At 36.7% G+C, this 22,963-nt stretch overlaps 1 pseudogene; it reads right to left on the bottom strand.

The window, feature by feature from the left end:
* Positions 1 to 242: 242 nt before the first annotated feature.
* LOC143390076 (T-box transcription factor TBX3 pseudogene) lies at positions 243 to 20,849 on the bottom strand (annotated as a pseudogene).
* Positions 20,850 to 22,963: the final 2,114 nt, after the last annotated feature.

Here is a 22,963-nt window from a genome sequence, read left to right as displayed (position 1 = left end):
GGAAATGCCTCTCAACACCTCTCCCCCCAGGAGGGCTCAGCTACCTCTTCCTGGGCCACAGCTTCCAGACCAGCCTGGATGGCAGTCTCAGGACACAGATGCTTCCACCAGGTGGCTCGATGCAACAGTGGTTTCTGAGCCCCCCGAATCTGAGACAGATCCGAGATCTATAAACCTTGCCAAGAGGACAGGGTCTGTCTCTCGGACATTCTCTCAAGGGAGCCCGGTGCCCCTTCCCAGACACCACTGCAAAAGGAAGGGAGTAACCCCACGGCCCGTGGTTTCGTTTACATCCAACAAAGTGCGCTGCAGATTTGACTGAACTGGAATGAAGAGACTTTTCTGGAGGGGGTCTAGGGGGACGCGCTGCGGGACCTGTCGGGCTTGGCTTCCAAGCCACTGACCAATAGCTGGATACTCTGAAGTTCGCTGGTGGCCGCCTCCTTCTCGGAGCAGAGTTTGGGCGACAAGGACACAGAGCTGGAAGAGAGCGTGGAGGAAAGGCTGTTCAGTTCCGAGCCCAAGTCCACGGCCACCGAGGCAGGGCTGGAAGCCAGGGCGGCGGCCTTGCAGTCCAGGGGCCCCGTGGCCGGCGCCATGGAAGGCAGCGCCGTGGCCAGCAGGCTGCCGCTGTCAGGGACCGGCACCAGGGTGGAGTAGGGGCTGTAGCGCAGCCGCAGGCGCATGCTGTTCAGGCTGAGGAATGGGTGGCGGTGCACGGAGCTGGAGGCCGCAGCCGAGGAGGCGGCAGCTGCTGTGGCCATGTACGTGTAGGGGTAAGGGAAGAGGCTTCCGAAAGGCGACATGGCCAGGCCCTGAGAGGCCTGGACGTGCTGCTGGAGGTGGAAGGGCAGGGTGGCCGCGGATGCCCCAGACAGTCCCTGCGCAGCGGCAGCAGAGGCCATGGCCGAGGAATCCAGGCCCGAGACGCCAGTAGAAGCCCCGGAAACGGTGGCCAGCAGGGGCCCCATGCCCGCGGCCATGCTGGAGAAGGCGCCCCCCATGGCGAACTGGCCAGGATGCAGGAACAGTGGGTGCCCGTTGAAGAACTGCTGGCCGGCCAGGCCCGGCGCAAAGCCCAGGCCGGGCAGGGGGCCCTGGGCCAGGTGCGCGGCCACGTCGGTCTGCACCGTGAGCGGCGCGAACGCCTCCTTGCCTGGCAGGGCGCGCGCCTCCTCGACCTTGGCCGTGGCCGCGCCCTCGCGGCCAGGACTCCGGCGCTCGTCGGCGCCCAGACCGCGAGTGCTGGAGGAAATGGTGGCCGGACTGTGACGCGAGTCCTGCGACGCCTTGTCCAGTCGCCCGCTGTCCCGGGGACGGCCGCCTGGCTCCGCCGCAAAGAGGTGAGCCTTGATGGCCGGGCTGCCCTTGTCGCGACACGGCTCCTCCGACGTGGTGGTGGTGATCTTGGCCGAGTTGCAGGCCTCGGGGCCGTGCTCTTCCTTGCTCTCGGCCTCGCTGGGACACAGATCTAGTCCAACACCTTTCAATATAATTATGATATTTTTAAAATTAAGTATTTTTTATTCCTTTTTGCAGTTGAATGATTCTTTATGGCACAAAAAGAGTTTATAGTTCGAAAGGTTTATTTCTCCCTTTCTGCTCCAGTCACAGTGCAGTTTGTCATTAAAAATAAAATGGAAAAAAAATCTTAAAAATATGTTTCAAGTGTCCTGCCCAGAAAAAATTTAAAAAGCCTGCTCAGAGTAGGCAACTGCAACCCTTAGTTTGCCTTTGTTGTTTATTTGGAAGGAGAAGCATGAGGATCTGTCTGTGCAGCCTTGGGGTGTTGTTTTCAAATTTTTAGAACCAAAAAATTTTTACTGAGGCATTTTTGAATTGCATAACAAATCCACATTAAATAACAGACCCCATGCATGGGGTGTACACAGTCGCATGTTGTTTTGTTCTGTTTGCTTGCCTCACAGTTGAGGTCAGACACACCATTCTACTGAATGATCATTTCACACACAAGAGAAAAACCCTGCAGCGCACCACCCCAAATTGACTCTCAGTGAAGCTGTGATGCTCTACTCTAATTGTTCCCTAATTTTACATCACAGATCAAGAAGGGCTCCTACTCACCTTTACTGTTTGATTCATTCATTTCTCATTCTAATACATTCTGTTTCTTCAGGATATTTTAGCTCTTTTATTTTTTTATCCCTCATATGGACCCCATGAATTAGTTTCCTCCTTGACCACCATCTTTCTTTACTTGACAAAGTGTTAGGTTCTTCAGGGAAATGGTAAGTCATTTAAAGAGAAAGATTTTGCAATGACATACATCATTATAATGAGATGATATTTTCTGGCTTCTAAATGGCTTTAATGGAGACTCATCCCAACCTGTGTTTATTTTTCACACTGAGATGATTGCCCTATCTATTCACACTCTTCCTACAGGCAAAATGCAGCCACTGTCTCCCAAGGTTCTTCCAAATCTTATTTCAGTATGCTTCAGATCAAAGTCAAATTTCCAAAATAAGTAATTTGTGGGCTTTATCATGAAACCACAATGATGATAATGACAATTCCCAGCATGCATATTTACTCTATGCAATCCCTTTTCAAGTTCAGCACTCATTATATATTTGTTTTAGTTGTTGAAACAACAGTTAGGTTTTGAAACTTTAAAGACTAACAATACTGTAGCTGCTGTTAGTAATCAAGCTAACTATTTCTACTAAAAGCAAGAACCAGATTGTCATGCATTTTTTCTTTCTTTTTGTTTAAATCTTGAAAACCTGAGACTCTCTGAAAAGAAAGTTAAACTTGCCAGATTAAAGGAGTTACTAATAGTATAGCCCAGTGATTTTTCTAACTGTTGCAGATGGTGGGAAAGAGAGGCAGGAAGGGCAAGGACCCAGATCCTAAGTCCTGCTTCATTAGCATAGATCTATCCAATTCTTCCCACATGCAAAATCCAGCCACTAAATCCTAAGATTCTCCCAAGCCTCATTTCATTTGCTTCATCTAAATTTCATCACGTAAGTCAAACTGGAGCAAATTAGATTTATGAGTATATTTATTAAAGTATAACTCCCAAACAAAACTGATTTCTAAGCAAGAGAGACAAGTCATCAAACAAAGTGCTGTTCAATGGCAGGGCAAGCATTGAACATGAGGTATTATGTTCCAGTTGAAGAAGTGGGAAATGGGAGGGAAAAACAGGGAGTCCCTGTTTAATAACAGTCCAGAAGTCTAGCTGGGTAAATGTTGGACATTCTTTATTAGATTTCAAGGTTTACATAAATTCTCCACAACTTTCCACTCTGCCATCTTGTGTCTTGGTTTCATTCTGTCAGTCATCCTTTCTCAGTTAAGGTAGCTTCTGATTGTTTCTGAGTAGTCTATGATCATTCTGTCTCTTTTGGTGTAAGCTGGCAATATGTCTGCTAAAATCATTTTCTCAAGAAATTTTTGGATCTGCTAGGGATTTCAGTGGGGTGTAATTCATTATTAAAAATAATAAAAATGCAGTCATAAAAATTTTGATGTAATTCCCTTTCATCTTCTGCTCAGAGGGCTTAAATCCAAGCCCCTCCATCTTGGGATTGATTTAGAGGACCTGCCAGGAACCTTATTGATCTCTGTAAGGACCCTTAGTGTAACTGAATACACTGACCTTTTGATATTTCTGAAGTTCTGGTGAAAGACTTTTTATATATACACCCTTAGGTTTTACTATGCAATGATTTTAGAAGACATTTCTGAATTGTAATTCTTTTGCCACCTGAGAGGCAAAATACTTTGAAAACCATCAAGACCTGTACTTTTTCTGCTTTTCTTTCTATTAATCCAAGTGATCTTTTTATTTTTCACATTTTGCTGTATTGAGAAAAAAATCAAATGCACCTTCCATATTTTGCTTAGAAATCCACTACTTTTCCATATAACTGCAGGAGGCAATTTTACTAAGCTTTCTGTCACTGTACAAAAAGTGTACCTCACATGATTTTTGAGACCTCAACCCACCATACACTTATTAATGGTTCATTCAAGTAAATTTAGTATTTCTACATAATGATCCTCAGTCATTTTCTAGACTTTGCTCATAGCCCAATTCCAAAGCCACTTCTACATTTTTAGGTATATGTTTTGTCAACTCACCACATTCAGGTGATAAGATGTATATTAGCTTACAATTGCTGTGTAACAAATTATCACAAATGTAGTACTGTAAGATAGTCTTATTTCATAGCATCTCATACCATGCTTTCTATGAGTGAGGAATCTAGGCCTGCCTTACTTTAGTCCCTTGACCAGTATTTCACAAAATGGCAAGCAATATGTAAGCCACAGCTGGGTTCTTTCCCGAAGACTTCACTGAAAAACCATCTGCTTCTCACTTATGTGGCTATTACCACCATTGCCTTCTATGGCACTATAGGATTCATGGTAGAAATATTGCTAATTTCATCTCTTCATTGACATCTCTGATCAAATGTTGCCTCATTGGAAAATCTTTCATAAACTACCTCAGAAACAATGTTTTTTGATAATTCTTGTTTATTCTACCTTATTTTTATTCATAGTAGTAATCAACCCTGAATGCCATATCATATATTAACTTATCTTGTTGTTCATCATATATATTTATCAGAATGTAAATTATGATGGGGAAGTGTTAACTGTTGCTCTGGCAGTGTTTGTTTATTGATTTGTTTGTTTGTTTGTTTTAATCTCTTTTTAATTTCACCATCTAGGAAAATTACTTTCACAAACTGCATACACTAAAATATTTATTAAATGCATGAATAAAAAGCAGTCTCCTGATGTCCTTTAGCAGATTAACTGAAATGGTTACCAACTTCTCTGCAAAGACAAAAGACCCATGCTCACAACAAGTTACATGAAGTAGATTTAGTGCTTACAGCTACATTTAAGCAACAACAAAAGCTTAAAATTCATCTTAAACTGGTTCCTGAGGCTAAGGAAAGCTGACTCATACAGGAAGAGCCTCATCTATAGATGGCCCACTTGTATCACAGCAGAGAGACCTCATTAAGTTGTTCGCCTGGATTTTATGCCCTTAGACAACATAAAATGCTGAGACAAAGTGTTGAAGTCTGTGCACTTTTTAGGAATGAGATTACTGCAACAGAACCCAGTGTGCTGTCCCCAGCCTCCTCATCACAGGATATTGCATTTCCAACAACTCTACTATCAATTTTAGAACTGCAAGTAAGAAGGGGAGGGAGGACTGGGTAGGTTCCTCATCACCTAGAGAACAGTCCTGTGAATATCTAACAAAATGAATGATTAGACCAAAATTATAAATTCATAAAATGTGGCCAGTTGTATCTGGATGTAAATTAATATAAACAAATCCATTATTTTAAATGTAAAACATTATAAACACTTTATCAAATTGTTTAAATGTAGAACAGACATAAGTAACTATGAAACTCCCTTTAAAATTGTAGAAAAAGTATATTTATCCTCCAGAAAGTATTTCAAGTCTTAAAAAGTACACATATCCTCCTTGAACAAAGAAGTCAACTGTCATGCATTGAGATTTTACTATGTCATCCTCTGTTAATATATAACACACACAGAGACATATACAGGAATACACATAGATGATAAATATGCTGTGAGAATAATTGGCAAAATATTTATAGTGCTATCAGTGGTGGATGGATAATAAACTAACTTAATTTTTTTATGGTTCCCTATATTTCATAACTTTTCATTAAATTTTGATATATCAAAGACTATTTGTAATGAAAAGCATCTCTTTTTCCTTCATGTTGCACTTAATTTCTGTATGACTAATGTGTCCTTTAAACAATGAGTCTGCTTGTGTGTATGTGTGTGTGTGTGTGTGTGTATCACTACTTTAAAAATCTTGAGATATGGTGGAAGATATGAAAATGATGGTGTATTTAATGAGATAGAAAGCTAAATTTAGAGTGTTTTGAAAGAATAAAACTGTCCCTCAATTAAAAATATTTGAGATTCATTTACTGAGATATTTGAGTGTAAAATCTTTAATATTAAAAATAACTGCAGAAAATATTATGAATCTATGGGCCAATATAACTCTTTAATCTGACAATAATTTTTTATGATTAGTGTTTTTCTGTTAAAAGGTCATCAATGTTAATGATTTCCAGTGTTTTTACAAAGTAGTAAATAAAATATTGCTATGCATAGTATCCAAATACTGTTCTAGTTTCTAGACTAGAGAATTGTTTAACATTTTACTATACATTAAATATTTTTAATGACAAACTAGGCAGTAGACTTATTTACATCCATTTTAAGTTGTTCACTGCCTTGTTGAATAAACTTCAGACAACTTACAATGTTTTTTTAAAGTTCTTTTCCTTTAAATAAAGGCATTAAGACAGATACAGTCTGTATTATTTTCCTACTCCATCATGTATTCATTTATAAATTTTGAACCAAGTCCTCTTTGTAAATAATTCTTAAGGATTCATGGTGTTCATTTCAAAATCAATTTTTGCAGGAAAAATACAATCTAGATCAGAACTACACTAGTTTAAAATTATATTTCCATATAAAATTAGGTCACTGGTTTTTGTAAGGCATTTCAACATTTTTGGATATTTTATCACCCTAGATTAGCAGCAAATTAAAATTGTCTAGGAAGAATATTTTTAATATCTGAGGATATCAAAACCATATTAACTACAAAGTATATGAGAACAGTTTTAAAGAAGTAACACTTTATTTGAAGTTGAGTCCCCAGAAAGAACACAACATAATTAGTAACTTTTTAAAATGTTGATAAAGTTCACAGTAGAATTATTTTAGAAAAGAGCTATGACAACCACTGATGAGACAGATAAGATATTTTGCTTCCTGATTAACAACATTATATTTTCAGCATAAGTTTTTCAAGAAACTCCCAATTTCTGAACTTATGCTATGTAGGAAATTATAAGCTGCACTGTTTATATTTTAAAAATTGAATAGAAACTTTAAGGGATGTAATTTTAGACAATGAATTTCCATGTATAAGTTTATATTTTTGATAATTAAAAATGGTATACAGTAGTATTAATGATATCTTAAAAATTAAATCAACTAAAAACCAAACATATTGATGCCTGCTGTAATACTAGCAGCTCAGGAGGCTAAACAGGAGGATAATGAGTTCAAAGCGAACCTCAACAATGGAGAGGTACTAAGTAACTAAGTGAGACCCTCTCTCTAAATGAAATACAAAATATGGCTGCAGATATGTCTCAGTGGTCAAGTGCCCCTGAGTTCAAATACCAGTAAGGATTAATAAATAAATAAATAAGATCAATTTTAATTTATTTGCTACACATTTAACATATTTTGATGTTATCAAGTCAGAACCTGAAATCAAAGATAAAAATTTAAGGCTGATCACCTATTTGGATGTACTGAGGAATTTATTGATACTTTGGTTTTTTTTTAATAAGATCTTACCTAATACTAATTATATGTCAGCCCCTCTTCTGAGTTTTCTACAATATTAGCTTATTTAATCTGTTGAACAATCCTATTAGGGAGATGCTGTTATAGTTGTCTGAATTTAAGAGGTCTGATGGTGAGGTCCAGAGGCAATAGGTGCCTTACACCAGGGCTCAAAACTAATAGCACCACTGGAGCCCAACCCAGGTCCCCTCTTTTCATACTCTGTGCTCTTAAAACCTAGGCTAGACACCTCTTCAACAAAAGGAATGAAGCTCACACAGGCAGTCTGATGGACTTGCAGATTCATAGCTGTTTATTGAAAAACTCAACATGCACAAGTTTCTCTGAAATCACTTCCATATGTAATGAGTTGAGGAAAAACACAGTAAAATTATCAAGCATTTCCTGATGTAAAATATTTCCTGTTTTATGTTACCATCCTACTGCAATCTCCTAGACGCTAAAAATAAACATTTCTTTTAAATTCCCTTAGCTGTATTACATAGTATTGGCTCAATGATACAATGTGTTTTGTAAATACAGTGTTCCTCATTAAACTGAATTGAAAAAAGTAGGGGAAGTGTGGTGGGTTGAGACACAGTGAAGCATTCTGAAGAACAAACATGTTGTTGTGGTTTGGATATGAGATGTTCCCCACATGCTCATGTGTGAGACAATGCAAGAATTTTTGGAGGTGAAACTATTAAATTCTGAATATGTGACTTAATCAGTGGATTAAAACACTGAGGGATTAATTTGGCAGTTATGAAGGCAGGTAGGGTGTGGCTGGAGGAAGTAGGTCACTGGTGGTGTGACTTTGTGGTTAATATTTTGTCCTGGGTGAGTGAAGCTCTCTCTCTCTGTCTCTTCTTGTCCTAGAACTTATGTCCTAAGCTGCTTTCCTCTGCCATGCCCTTATGCTATAATATTTTTCTCTCTCACCTCAGGCCCAAGTTATGAAGACAGCCATCATGGTCTGAATTTCTGAAGCCATATTACAAAATAAACATTTCCTCCTCTATGTTTTTTTTTTGTAGGGTATGTTGCTCAGTGTTGCAAAGCTGACTAAAATGCGTGGTACTTTTACTTGATAATCATAGGAACAGATAAAGGGCACAGATTTTAGAAGAGTCCCTCTGCTTGTCATGGTTCTAGTATAGCATCTCAGCTAGCAATGGCACAATTCTTCTTCCTTAAATATTCTGCATTTTGTGTTTTTAACAATATGGATATTAAAGTTTAAGTAAAGCAAACACAAATCGTCCCATGAGGCAGGATACAGTATATTATAAATGCTATCACGCAAGCACCATATTAGGAAATGCAGTAGGGCTGTAGCAAACTGCCTATATGTCCTCTGTTAAAATGGGGTCAGTCTCTGGCTGCCTAAATCCAGCCAACTTTTGCCAGGCAGGAGTGTGGGCCAGGTGCAAGATGTCTGCTTTATACTTTTATGCAAGTAATCGAATATTAAAATGTCAGGCCCTTTTTTGTGTGTCAGATAAACCAAACACATCCAGAGACAATTTCCAGGCCAGATTTGCAAGCAATTTTCAACCTCTGCCCAGAATAATCTCAGAGGCTTGATTTTTGAATTTATGGGGGGAAAGTGACCAAATGTTTCTGTGAAAATTTATTTGAAACTATCGCAATTTATTCCTTGATGAAGTGACTTAGAGAAACACAAAAAAGAGCATTCAATGCATGACAGCTTTCAGTATTTTTTTATAGTAAGAAAGTAGACATGTATATATATCTTCTACATGTTCAAAAAATAGATCATCTGTTCTTGCTTGATGTAATTACACTATTGTGCACTCACATTAAACTGAATTAATATTTAACGTGGAACCAATTGAAAGTGAAATTGAATTAAAATATCATATTGCATTCTGTGCTGGTGGTTTGTAATTGATCGCATATGCAAATGTAAATTCATAAATATAATAAGCTATGCATACAAAGTGGATAAAACATAAGATGGTTAAGACAATATAGCATGCCCTTAGAATGTAAGATGGTAAAAAGATGGAGCTTGACTGCTCAATAATTAATTCAATAAAATGTAATAGCTTTTAGAGGGTATTTGAGGAATGAAATTGGGAATATAAAAAAAGAACAATTCATATAAATATGTCTTATACATCTGAACACTCAAAAGCTTAATGACTCCTGTAAAAGTTAGTACCTTAATAAATAATAGGATGAATGTCTGTAAATGACATTGGATGATTTACCCAAAAACAACCAATCTTCCTAGTTAGGTGTTATTATCTGTCTGCCATGTAACTTTGTGCTTTTTAAATATTTCTGAACTCAATCCCTATAGTGTTGTGATAAGTCTCAAAAACATTTTTCTTGGAGTAGAAACCTCAAGTATACTCTTTGAACTTAGAGGACTATTATACTACTTCTGGATGCTTAATTTAACTCCCTCCTTATATTTTACCATCCTGCTACCCAAAAATTCAAGTTATACAAGAAGATATCTTAATGATGGGCCAGGGGAGATGGGATTTAAGAATCATGACTGAAATCATCAGCTGGCCTATTGGTGAAGTAGAATAAAAATTATTGTGCAAAGTGTGAAGCTGAGTTCAAAGTCTGTCTATTATATGTCAGGTACTACACTGTTCGATGTCAGCATGTTTAACCATTACAATGGCTTATCTTCAGACAAAACCACACAGATATTGAATGAGAATCAGTACCTAGATATATCAAGGTGATAATTTTTTCAATTATTCTAAGAATTCCACAACATATAAAGTTTACTATAGCATATGATACTCACTATATGCCTGCAATGTTTCCAATTTCTAATAGCCAATACAACAAAGATAGAAGGAAAAAATGAGGGATATCTGCTAAGAAGGCTGATGGGACAACTTTATTTATTTATTATTATTATTATTATTATTATTTTGGTACTGGGAATTGAACCCATGTGTGCTTTACCACTGAGCTATATTTCAGGCCTTTTTCAATTTTAATATGAAGCAGGGTCTCAGTAAATTGCCCAGGAGAACCTGGAACTTTCAATCTCCTGCCTCAGACTCCCGATCCCTGAGGTGAGAGACATGAGCCACCACTCCCTGTGTGGGACAATCTTCTAGCAAGGAAGACATGTAAAAAATAGGGAGTAAGATTACATTTATTTTATATTTGGAGGGTAGCCAAACATAAGATCAAATTTAATTCTTCATCAGACATTTTAAGTCTGTGAAGTAAATGAAGATTATTGTATCTTCTCCTCCCATACTGTTTTATAATTCCTGATCATACAATTGGTAGATGCAAAGATCACCTTTCTATTAAGGCTAAATCAATTTTATATAGTTTCATAGCTCCTATTTTTAAAAGACTTCACATGTTCACAATAAGGAAGTAGGCAGGTAGAATTATGTCATTATTCCTTACACCTATTTGATGCTTTAATACATGTTTTTTTTTTTTAATTTATCTATAGGAAATGTGGGGCACCATTAAATTCAGTGTTTCAAATCTGACCAAACATATCTTTGAAATCCATTTCTCTCCCCTATTCTACAATTCTTTTCTATTCTAATGATTTATTTTGAGAAAAATAGGCCAACATATTTGAGCAGGGAATCACTACGATTCATTTTGGCATGAGTTTTTAAAGGAATTACCTGTGCACAGATGAGAATGCCTTCACTCTTTGGCAGAACACTTGGCCAATTTGGCTATGGCTGATTGGAAAGAGCCTCCAGATGAGACTCTTTTAAAGAAAATAATTCCAGCCAGAGGGGTAAAGTAGGTTTTGGGTTTTGCAAAAGGCAGAAAGCAATGACGGTAAGTCAAGTTCTCATGGAATTTTAGCATTTTTCACAATTTCTGACTAACCTTCCTAGGAATTTTAAAAAATGTGAAAATACTGTTGAAATGATGTGTGGTTCTCCTGAATTCATCACCTTCTGTAGGAGGCTATAGTATCACACATTGCATTGAGGTGACTTTACATACCATAGGATTCTTAGAACCACCAGTTTGGTAAGTGAATAGGAACAAGATAGAGGTGTCCCCATGCACAATAAACAGTAAGATACATACATGTTCTTTGCTTTATGGAACTTGTGGGAGGAAAATATAACAAACACGAACTTGAGAAAGATTACATGTGGAATTGTTTGATAGTTTGAAGGAAGGAGAAAACATGAAGGTGAGGGGATTTCAAGGCTTTGAGGAAGACAAATGTTTGAATTGCTCTGAGCTAAGAATCTCCATTCTGTGAGAAAAAAAAGAAGCTAATGGAGGTTGACTCAGACAGAAAAAAATGGGGGTTCAGAAGTCTGAGGGACACTCCTGACCTTTATTTTTCTCTTTGCAGGAAAAGTAAAATGACAGTAGTGACAGGACTGTCTACTGTGGGTTTAAGCTGTTAAACGGCAAGTTCAGGGTATGTTATTACACTCGGGAGGGATGTCAAAAAGTGTGTCACAGGAAGCCGCCTAAGGTCAGTGGCTGCTGTGCTTTTCGGAAAACTTTATATGACAATTAAGCTAGAAATAGTTCTGTTCTTTCCAAAAGCTTCAACCCCTTGAGGTATTATTAAAGAAAGCTACCTGACTAACCAACCAACCTAATATCACGGCCAAGATTTTAGTGCCTCAAGTGGGTTGAACCAAGTAATCAGTGAATTACATAATGGGATCTGTGTGAGGCCTCATTTGGCCAGCAGGGTTCTCAAGTTGCAATTCTATCAAACAAAACGAATGCAGATGTAGGTTGGCTTCTTGCTTGCCTTCTTGCTTCTGTAGCAGTATACATTCATTTTGTCTTTTTGTTTGTTGTTTGTGTTTATGTTTTCTTTTTCTTGTCAAAAGTATTTCTATAGGGACTCTGAAAATAAATGCTTATTTATTCATTTAACTTATTTTCTGAATTGCTTCATAATAGTCTACCATTTTTTAAACCATCTTATTCAATTTCTAGTCCCAAACCTGAACAGCTCTAGATTTCCATGAGCAATTTTATTTCTGAGATAGAAAACAAGAGTGGAAAGTAGATGCTAGAATCGGATACAAATGAGTGGCAATAAAAAAAATCTATCCACTCATGGGATGAAGGACTGAGTCCAATAATGGGGTGAGGACACAGAGCAAGCCTGGATGCCTTATCAGATTTCCCCGGTAGGCTTCACATTTGGCCTTGACCTCAGGTATCTACAGTGTGACTGAATGCCTGTTACAGTCAGCCGATTATTTTTTAACTTCTATCATATTTCAGAAATTATATATGGTATGTAGATGAACAATGTATGAACTGTCCTCTCAAGTTGCTTATAGTGTAATTTCAATCAGGCAGATTAACCAAACCAGACAATATTGAACAAGTGCATCCATAGAGTTTGGTAAAGGCAGTTGCGTAGCCCTAAAGAAAGGGCGGGAGGGAGGAACATTCCAGAAGAGGACCATATAACCAGGCTGAGATAAAAGCAGTGGTCCACATAGATTTAATTCAGTTGAGGTTAATTGTATCAAGCTAGCTTTCATCCAATAATGTGTGTGTGTGTGTGTGTGTGTGCATGTATGCACATGCATTTAGGTATATGTGTGTGTTTAATGTAAATACTCTCTCTCTCTCTCTCTCTCTCTCTCTCACACACACACACACACACACACACACACACACACTTTATATTACTTTTAGTATTGAACTAGAATGTTGGTTTTAGGTAATAATGGCATAGACTAGTCTAACCTAGATTTTGTTTTCCATTATTATGCTTGCGCATTGTTGTGGCAAGAGCAAGTCATGGGAGAATAATGCTTACCCAAGTTAATGCTTACCCAAGAATCCAAGTCTTTTAATAGCTATATTCCACTTAATGTCATAGTTGAATGGAACCAAGGGCTGATTTGTGAAGTGCTGTCGGATAGTATACAATTCACGCACACTGGATAGGTTTTTGAAAGGTTGTGTTGCCCTGTGGCCACCACCAGAGGACTCAGCAGGAACTATTCAAAGAAAAACATTTCAGTGTAGTTACTAAAACAGCAAATTTAAAGTGCTTTTTCCACAGAAATGTCTAGAGAGAAGATGAGAGACAGGGGAGACTTTAAAAATATGTCACCAAAAAGAGAAACTCAGAAGTCTCTACTGAAGGAAGAGAGTCTGAGCTTTAGAAAGTCCCTGTTTCAACAGTTGCTATAGCCCACCTGCTTCTCCAGAATTTTTGCAAGTTCAGAGATGTTGCTGTTGGAGCCATTGGAGAGATGACCATACAGAGAGTAGCGCTGACCATTAGTTTCATCACCCTAATACACACCTTTGAAAACAAATGGGAAGTCTGAAATGTAGATTTTTTTTTTGTGTGTGTGTGTGTTCCTAATTTCCCAGTAGGAAAGACTGGAATCAACAGATTTTTCAAGTGAAAAGATGAGATTGTAGATGAAATAGAGAGAGTCAGTCATTTTTTAGATTTGTGCCTACATTAGCTCCAATGTAAAATGAGGAGAATAAATTCCATTTCATTTTATTTTTAAGTATGTAATTGGAGTAATACATCTTAAAGACTGTGGTAGATAAACTAATGTTGTCACCCAGATGCTCACATTCTAATCCCTATAATGGATGACTATATCCCATGAAAAAGGGAATTTGCAGACGTGATTAAGGTAAGGATCTTGAGATCGGGAGGAAAAAAATGTGAGCTGGTCAAGATAGAGAAAAGAAAATGTGACTACAAAGGCAAAGATCAGAGTTATATTTTTTCAAGATGGAAGAAAGGGCATAAACCCAAGAAATGTAGAGAGCACCTGAAAGCGGAAATGGCTAAGAAAGAGCTTCTACTTCTGTCCTCAGAAAGAATTTGGCTCTGCCTACATCTTGCCTTGATCACTATAAAATTCATTTTGGGATTCTTACCATCAAAGGTTTAAGATAAACATGCTATGGTGATTTTTTTATAATGGTAATAGGAAACAAATACAGGGCACTGTAATACCTATCATATAGGCATTTCTAAAGATGGATATTATATTATTAATAATTATGCTATATTTTATACTGTAAATTCTTTTCAAAATGATTACTTAGGAATCAATATCACCTTAAGTTTTATTTATTTATTTATTTTTAGCTGCTCTGAGACCACAAATGGTCTGTATAGTGTTCTGATATACAAGTATAATATATAGATACACACATATAAAATTATCACCATTATAATCAATATTACTAATATTTTTCACATTTGTAATTGGCAATTATGTCACATCTTGCACAACAGTCTTTTCAGGACTATACAAACTGGTGAATGAGGGGAATGTGGTTTTTGGGAGTTAATGCCTTCATCTTTGAGAAATTCTTTTGTAGAAACAAACTTGAAATTTGAAAAAAAAAATCCGTTTATTTTTCGGAAATGAACAGATGCAAAAGTAGAGAAAAATACAGGATTTGGTGGTTCAGCCTGCCTTTGTGGAGAAAACGTGACCATACCATGAGCAAACTCTGCATGTGTATTATATAGGGTTAAACATGAGAGGGATTTATTGTGAGAATGCTTCTTCAAGATGAATAAAAAAGAAGCTGAGGGTAAAAGCAGCCCAATTAGCTTTTATCACCTTACAACTGTAATTTTACTCTACCTCATGGGCCACAGATGTTTGAGCCCAACATTTGAACTAAGGAAATTCCTTGGCCAGCAAAGGAATTTCCCTTTGAATAAGGTGTCACCATACATTGGGGCAATTTTTGACTGGGGCCTTTTGCACAAAGAAATTCCAAAGGGAGATGGCACCTCTGTTTTGGGGGTAGTGAAAACACTCATAATTCATTTGCTGCTCCTAAAAAACCTATGCAAATTCATATATAAGACATTAACAGGGCTGGGTATGTGGTTCAAGTGGTAACATGCTTGCCTGACTTGTGCGGGGCGCTGGGTTTGATCCTCAGCACCATATAAAAATAAAATAATGATGTTGTGTCCACTGAAAACTGAAAAATAAATAATAAAAAATTTTCTCTGTCTTTCTTCTCTCTCTCTTTTAAAAAAAAGACATTAACAATTATGTACAACAAATTATTTGGTTTATATGTATATTTCAATGAATATCTATTGAGCAACATGTTGCATAAAATATTTAAAGTTTCTGTTTTCTTAGTTCTTACTATATTATTATAGATATTGTATAGAAGATAATACATGGATGTTGATATATAATTATATGTCAATGAGGAAATATATTGACATATATTATCTTCCATACTTTTAGCAGAGAGTAGACATCTCTCTATGTAACTTTTGTTATTTAATATCACTATGAGTGCATAAAAACATTTTTTTTTATTTCATCAGGGTGTTTGGGGGTATAAAAAGGAAATAATGGCTAGCATTCCTTCTAACTTTTGATAATCTGGATTTCTCTTTCTTCAGTACTGAATTTCTTCTAATGAAGGAAAAGATCCTTGTTTTTATAAATATTTTCAATTTATGTAATAAAGACATATTAGACAAAGTTAAAGAGGTTTATTTATATAGTACATATAGACAGCGTAGTGCAAACTCTTGACCATCTGGAGATTAGCATAGGTCTTGCATTAAAAATTGTAATCACTCCTATAATTCAGAAACCAAAGCTTATTTCTCTGACAATTATGTTTTCTTAATCAATAACTGAACTATATTATCAGATTTTTTTTCAAATTTCAAATTTGTTTCTACAAACTAATTTCTCAAAGATGAAGACATGAACTCACAAAAACACATTCCACAATTATGTGACTCTGAACAGTAAGTGTTGTGCTATCTTCTACCATCCTAACCTCTGCTCTAAACTATCAAGGCCAACACAGTCTGGACATTTCTGTGTTGACAGTATGAGACACCACAAGATATGAGAGAACTCAATACACAGACATGAAGTGAATTTCATAAATCACTGTACTGTAAGAACAACTATAGAAAATAAGATGGGTGCCATCATGAAACAGAAGACAGACGTTATTTGTATTGAATTAAATAGCACATTATTAGTTATTTATTAGATATGAATTAATGAATTCACTGTTAAACATAAGGAAGATGATTATCTAAAGCTTGTCTCGTTCAAATATTCATATATCTAAACATTTCCCATGGTCTAAAGAGATACTTTCTCTACCATTTATTTGTGCAGAATTCAGTCTTTTTTCCCATTCTTTCACTTAGGTTTCTTCCTTCTGTGGATAATTGCCTGCCTATTCTGTTTTTGTTTCAAGTAGGTCCAAACATGTTTTAATCCACTTTCTCAGTTACCACTTTTTCTAGAATACTCTTCTCAATCCTTTGAACACTTATGGATTTATTTTCCACCTAAACTTCTGTTTCTTTTTTTTTGTTGTTGTTACTGTGCCCTTGAAAAGTACATGTCATTACTTCTTGATTACAGGTTTCCTAGTTATTTGCTCTAATTGCTTTTTATTAGAAAATTCTTAGCTCCTATTTTAATAAGGTAAATTTTTCAAGTATTTAAAAAAGTTGCTTTGTTCTCCAATTCTATGCAATTGCCAGGCTTTGTAACTTTATTTTTTGTGAATCCTGAAGTTGGTTATTATATTCCTATCTCCACCACTAAGTACATATTCAGTAAATATTTGTGATATCATCAAAGATGTTAGTCACATTTCAGCAGTGTATTTTCTAAGAGGTTAGGTTCTTGTAGCCAATATAGAAATTATTATATTTTTTCACTTATTTTTCCATAATAGAAAAATATATTTTTAAGAATTATGCCTTTGCCCCATTTCTTTTTTTATTGGTTGTTCAAAACATTACAAAGCTCATGACATACCATCTTTCATACATTTGATTCAAGTGGGTTATGAACTCACATTTTTACCCCAAATACAAATTGCAAAATCACATCAGATACACATTCACATTTTTACATAATGTCATATTAGTGACTGTTGTATTCTGCTACCTTTCCTATCCCCTACTATCCCCCCTCTCCTCCCCTCCCATCTTTCCTCTCTACCTCATCTGCTGTTGTTCAATTCTCTCCCTTGTCCCCCCCGTCATTTCCCCTCACAACCTCTTATATGTAATTTTGTGTAACATTGAGGGTCTCCTTCCATTTCCATAAAATTGCCCCATTTCTTTCAGCAATTCTGTTTTGTGATTTACTGCTTGATTTAGCCCATGATTAAAATAAATATATATATATATATATATATATATATATATATATATATATATATATATATATTTCAGAATATGAGGCTGCCTTGTACTCAAGGTAATACCCTGATACACCTGGAAACCAGTGGCTCAGGAATGGAGTGGAAATATACAAATCATTTGGAGTCTCCTAGAATAAAGAAACTTATTTTAACACCTATAATTATATCATGATATTACTTACAACAAAAAAAAAAAGTTGAAAAAAGCACCTAAATTATTTTCTTAAAAATTATGGGAATGTTTTATGTTCTATAGAAAAAAATTGAGAGTATGCAATTAAAATATTCTTGAACAGAAGGTAAATTAGCTATTTAATTGCTTTTACTTATAAACTGAGAACCTACTTTTTCTTCCTATAATCTTAATCAAAATATATTAGAGATATGGATTGATAAAAATCAGTACTCTCATAATATTTATTTTTAGAAACTTACTTTCATTTGTCCCTCCATGAATTTATATTTAACAGTCCTTTAAGACAATGAAACTAAATGACATTTATCATACTTGCATCATATGAAAGGATTAAGACATAATTTTGCAATTGAGATTCAACAAGTGATTTAAGGTTTTTATTTAATTAACTTAGTGACAGTGTCAAAAATTTTAAAAATAGAGATGAATTTTCAATAAGAACATTTTTTTTAAATTTGAGAATAAAGAATATGAATGCAATCTGTGACATATATACCTAGGGCAGAATGGTTGCTGGGAAGTTTGGAGAAGAAAGGACAAAGGTCAGATCAGGGCAGAGAAATCTATGCAAGTTATTTTGAAGTCGAGTTCTTTGGCACTTTTGTTTCTTGCAGAAGCTGGAAAACTCTGATTGGCAAGTGGCAGCAGTAAATATGTAAAGCTAATCTTACAGTCGTAGTTTCATATTTGGCAATTCTGTAGTCAACTGAAGGTAAAAATATTCTTATATGTAGGGCAGGTTGTTCTGATGGACTGGTTCTCTGAGATTATTTCTGCAGTAGGCAGGATTCTGCTAAGGGAGGGTTTTTCTTTCTTTCTCATGATCCCTGGATTCCACTGGAGGGCATGTGGATAGGAATGATTCCATTTAAAATAATACATTTTCACAATAAGGAAAGCTTTTTTGAAAAAATTATATCACTCTGATATAATAGGTTATTTTTTTCAAAATCATAAGGGGAATTTTTTTACTCTTAATAAATATAATGCTACACAATGTAAAAGAAAATCTTACTTCATTTAGTTATCTATTCAGCTCTGTCAAATGAACTACAAAGTGTTATTCCGCTTGATTGCATTTTTTTCTGTAATTTTCAGAGTGAGGAATTGAACCCAGGAGCATATCAAATAGGTCCCTGTGCTCTGGTTTCTCCCAATATTGTGTCTATATTCTAAATCTTTATACAAACCATATTTTCTCATTTTAATTCATCTAGATAGTTGTTTCTAAATGAATTTAAATATAAGATCTTTTACTTGAAAATGACCACAGTATGTCAGATTGACAAGAAAATGTAGAACAATAAGAAACAACAAAAATCCCTTTAATTACATATTTTTTCAACAAAGGCATTCAATAAGTTCCCTCATTTTATTTAAAAATATTTTTTTAGCTTTGAAAAATTGATTTTTATTTTCAAAATAAATTTACTAATTTAAGTGGATAAGTAGTTACTTACAAGCTGAATGTTAGTATCACATGAAATTGACACAGAAAACCTGAATTTTTAGAATTTGCACAAGATGCCAATCTAGAGATACTAACAGCCCATGGTGACATCTGGAATATGAGTGTGTGAAGTATCTTCTGAGGCTGGAGGAGACCAAGATCGGGCCACGAAGAGAGCACTCCCATCATCTGGACATCCAGTGGAGATGGAAGTCCCAGGAGGCAGGCCCCACCCCACCCCTCCTCAGTTTACAACTAACAGTGGATCCAGTAACTCCAATGCCAAGCAAGACAGTCACAGGGCAGTACCAAGTCCAGGTCCTCTGACCTTCAGCACTGTACTGACCCTGGGGTCCAGCCCAGGGCCTGTGCCCACTGAGCACATGCTACCACTGAGCCATACACTCAACCCATAAGTCACTCACTTTTGATCTTGTAAATCAGTAGCTCTACTTCTTTCTCATTTTCCAGCTCTTCAAAGAGAAAAGGCAAGTCCACACCTTTTTCTGGTAATCCCCAAACCTACTGAGTTCATTCATAAATGACAGAGAGCCTGATGAAGCCCATTTCTCAAGAGGTGGCTTCCAAACTGAATGTGGTAGAAACCCTTACAGAAAGGAATCACCTCCCACCAGGAATCCTCTGAGTTGGCCAGTCCATTCACTGGCAACTCAAAGGCTTATCACTTCACAAGATAATCCCAGGGAATCTTTGCAAGAAATACTATCTGGAAGATAGTTGTATCTGTGTTTTAACTTGTAAGTCTTACAGGCCAGAATTACCTAGAGCAATACATAGACTATTCCAAAGTCCTTCCATCCAAAATAAAATGAAAATCAAATTTAAGGTGCCCAGCACTGGTCAGGTTGCTGACAGGGACAGTTTACCTGCAACAGAGGCTCATGACCCTCTTTATCTGAAATAAGCATGTCGGTCTCTCAGATCCGTCCAGTTGCTTGACAAACAGGGAGCTGTGTTTAATTAAGTTCTGATACAGCCATATCAATCGTTTTGCATCTTTGCTTTGTTTGTAAAAAAAACACAAGCTGCCTTACCAGGAGGGTAAGATTGGGGGCACCAGTGATGGAGAAAGTGCCACCAGACTGTGCCGAGTGTGCGCAGTGATCGAACGCACTTCTCTGGAGGGAATATTGCTGTTTTCTGTCTCTGTAGCCTCGAATAAATGACTGAATAATTATTGCATTTTTTAATCTTCGCGTTTCTTCCTCTCTTTTCCTTCTTTCTTCCTGAGTGCGATGTGAAAGAGAAGCCTTTTCTTCCTTCCTGCTCGCCCGCTGAGCGACACCTTGGGCCTCGTTTTGAAGTCCCCTTGGAAGCTAAACATCTTCGCCGCCTATCCCATCTGCGCCGCCCGGGGAGCGCGGGCGGCCTCGGGCGGGTCCGGCGCTCCCGGCGGTGTCTGCGCTCCGCACCCAGCTGGCGGGCGCGCGGGCGGCGAAGGGGCGGGTGGCCCCCGGGCTCCTGCCTGGTCCACGCCCGCCGCCGGGCCGAGCAAGGGGCGCCGCCGCAGCGCTGACCCCGCGCCTGCACCGCCGCTGCCGCCAGGACAGAAGATGGCGGCCGCTGCGCTGCCATGCGCTGCCCCGCTAAAAAAATAAAATTTTAAATGCCCCTAAAATTGATCAGGCATTTGCATTATTCCCTGTGGTCAAACTTATAAGCTTATAAAAAAAACAAAGCATTCTCCAGTTTGAAAAAATTTTACTCTTTATATACCTGGGGTTCTCTACTGTCCCTTAGTTTTTCTTTTATTTGGTTGTTAATATCCTATATTTTTTTCCTTTCACACTATGTTTAGTTCATATATATTCTTTTAATATCATGCCATCTCTTTCAGTTCTCTTGGAAATGTAAACTTTTTTATGATTTCTGTTCTTACGTTGATTTTCTTTTTCTTTTCTTTTTTTTTTTTTTTTTTTTTGGTTTGGATCTTATTGTTGGAAGTTGCTTTGTAGTTAGGTTGGCAAGTTTATAAAGCAGCTGAAGTTGTCATCTAGGTACTGAAGAAAGTATCACCATTTTGAAAAAAAATCTTTAATTTTCAATATTGGTTATACACTTATACAATAAAGCATTAAAAATCTGAATCTTTTTCTTCAGAGTTTGAAAATTAAACTTTTGTTATTAAAAACTTTAGAGATTCAATTGCTTGAGTCTCTTCTGTTTCAGAGATGGGAATCTGGACGTTGAAAAGCAAAGAGACTTAGCAATAATAATCAGTGGTCAGTTCAGAAACTAAAATCTGATTTCTCTATCTAAATCTGTCTTTAAAACAGGCTATGGACTGGCTATTGTTGCTTGAATCACTTAACAGCAATTGTGCTATATTTTCTATCCTACTCTGTGGCAAAAAAATCAGTTATCTTGACATAATTAATTAATAGCTTTTAAAATAATAATTATAGAAAAGGAAGGAAACACTTCTTAGTTATATGAAAACATTAGCATAGACTTGTTGGCTTTTCCGTTTTTTTTGATTATTTAACAAATACAAAACTTATATCTGATTCTTTTTCCTATCTTTTCATTAGAAACAATAGATTTTTTACTATGAAAGAAAAACCAAATTTAACTGAACAAAAGCAAAAATGTTCTGTAACAGAACCCACTTGTCTACATCATGAAATGATGTGGGCTTTCTTTTATTTGAATACTTATGTTCATGAATAACTCCAGCCTAATTGATTTCTCTCATAATTGTGATTTTATGTTGTTAAAAAATACCTTTAAAAGAATTTTATTGCCAGGGTGGTGTGAAGAATTAAGTACTAGGTGCATAAATGAAGTATCATTGAAGGATTTGTTGACAGAATAGATTTAAAGAGCTTTCTATGCTCTTGAGGAAGGCTTACAAATCAGTTTTAAATTGTAGCTTGTCAGGGCTGTAAAGCCCAATTTGGTGAAACACTAGTCTTGGTGTTATTTCTCAAATAATTCAATTTGTCCTCTGTCTCCCCTTTGCACACACACCCCCCCACACACACACACATACACACATATGCCAACACCAGGATTGATTCTTTTCTCTGTACTGTCTTGACACAATCCTGCTTAATTGATGGAAGATTTGACCAAAATTCTGGGTTTATAGATCAGATGAATCAACATAAGCAATGAAATTTGACTAGGATGATCTTAGCTAATATCCTGCTGGCAGCATATAGAGTGCAAGAGCTACTGGTCATGATCAATTCTTTATGCACATTTCAATCTACCTTCTTCTTTGTGCTAAGGACTGAGGCCCTAAGGGAGATGTCATTTTTATGAAAATTATTTGTACTGAGAAAATGAAACTGTTGCAGAGTTAATTAAAAATATAAAAATAAAAAGTAAAGGGATAAACATACCAGTGCAGATCTGACGTACGTGAAACTTTTTCATTTGTGACCTGTTTGTTCTTTTCTCTAGGGTTCTACCAGTGCCTAACTTCCTTTGCTCCTCACTAGCACCACTAATACTTCAGAAATATCCTCTTCCATTTTTCACTCCATTGGAAATCAGCCAATATACTGCTGGACTATTTCTCCTAAAGGACTTTTACAATTTTGAGCTTTAAAACAATTTCGTCATGCAAAAGAAATTTTATCTTAGGCTTTAAAACAAATCAAATTGGATCATGGGTAATCTGCATTGTCTATGGAGACAAATGTGCCTTTACTATACCTAACAATAGATGAATTACTTTCTCT

Source organism: Callospermophilus lateralis, unplaced genomic scaffold (genome assembly GCF_048772815.1).
Source record: "Callospermophilus lateralis isolate mCalLat2 unplaced genomic scaffold, mCalLat2.hap1 Scaffold_89, whole genome shotgun sequence".
NCBI classification, from domain to species: Eukaryota; Metazoa; Chordata; class Mammalia; order Rodentia; family Sciuridae; genus Callospermophilus; species Callospermophilus lateralis.
This window is presented reverse-complemented; position numbering and strand designations above follow the sequence as displayed.